The sequence below is a fragment of the Brassica oleracea genome, chromosome C9 (genome assembly GCF_000695525.1).
Source record: "Brassica oleracea var. oleracea cultivar TO1000 chromosome C9, BOL, whole genome shotgun sequence".
NCBI lineage: Eukaryota > Viridiplantae > Streptophyta > Magnoliopsida > Brassicales > Brassicaceae > Brassica > Brassica oleracea.
Window position 1 is genome coordinate 30,715,553 of NC_027756.1, and position 1,728 is coordinate 30,717,280.

Consider the following 1,728-nt stretch of genomic DNA (forward strand, 5'->3'; position numbering starts at 1 on the left):
CTCCTTAGGGTAATTTGAGTGGTATAACACTTGGCACCGTTGACGGGGAGCTTTGATCGCCTAATCGATCTAAATTTTGTTAAGTTTCTGACACAAAATTTCTTTTCTTGGATTTTCAGGTACATGCCCAGCAGTACTAGAAGCAACAAAGAAACCCAACTACTATTCTCACCAGATCCTGCAAGTTTTAGAGCGTTCAATCCGCAAAGAAGCCCTCCTCATCGATCGACAACAACACCTGTTCGTCGCTCGATTTCTTTTAACCACCGTCGACCCCGACACTAGTCCCGTCGACAAATACTCGCCCAACACCTTCGACCGAAGACACTCATCTTCCATCGACCGACATAGTCCATCCGACATCGATCGATACTCCATCCCAGACGTCGATCGATACTGAACCGCGAGACATGGTTGCGACTTTGATACTTGTCCGAGATGATAATGGTGACCTTCATGACCCGAAGGTCATTTGCGTAATGCAGAAGGTCAGAGGATAGATGCTTAGGGGGCTGTAATCCCTGAGTCTGATGCTAGTGCTACAGGTGCTACTTTAGCTGTAGATGAGGTTGCGCGACCCAAGACGTTGGCTGACTACAACCGTCCAGATCAGTTCTACACCAACAGATCAGCCATTCGTCCTCCCACTATTCAGAGGGATTTTGAGTTGATGGCCCAGTACTACACACTTGTGGGACAGAAAGATGCAGTGGAGTTAAGGTTGATTATTGTTAATATATAAATTATCTTTATTTCTGCACTTGTTATTCGTGATGAACCAACAAATAAAAAACACACGATACACTTATCAATGGAGATCTCTTGTTGGAGAAACTTCCCATTAGCTTAAGCAGCTACCACCAGGATCTCTCACATCCTGGAGCGACTTCAAGAATGCATTCTTATGCAATTTCTTTGATGAAGCACGCGCTAAAGACTTGAGGAGCAAGATCGCTGCCTTCTCTCAGGGGCCTACAGAATCATTCAGAGTCTCTTGGATCAGATTCAAGTCTTATCAGAGAGACTGTCCACACCATGGATTCAATGAAGTACAACTGCTCTTGATGCTTCCAACGCGGTGCAGTACCGGATGGCTCTTGATGCTTCCAGCAATAGGAACTTCAACACCAGGAATCCATAAGAGGTAGTAAAGAAGATGGAAAACCTAGCATCTAACAATAGCACCAAGAACATTGATTTTGAGAGGAAAAAGTATGCCACCATCCTTGGGAATGATCAGATGGATGAGGTGAAGGCAAAGCTGGATAGTGTTCACAAGCTTCTCACAAAACATGTTTGCTTGGTTGAAGATGCAGAAGCTGTAGACACAGAGGGTAGAGCAGGGGAAGAAGAAGAAGTGAACTTTATTGGTGGAACTGGATTCCAAGGTTCTGGAAACCAGGGTGGAAACATAAATTCCTATGGAAATAGGGGAAATTTCAATCAGAGTTCACAGTACCAGAAACCCTACAACAGCAACTACAACAACAACATGAATAATGGAAGTTCCTACTACCAGAAGCCACCGCCGCCTACTCAAGAGAGCAAGATTGAAGAGATGCTTGATAGGGTTCTTGGCACACAGCAGCGAATGACAGTGGACTTCAACGGGAAGATTGATTCTGTCTACACCAACCTGAACACAAAGTTTGAGACTTTGAGCACTCATGTGAAGAAGCTAGAGATGCAAGTTGTGCAGATTGGAGATGCTGTCAAGAGGCAAGAAGC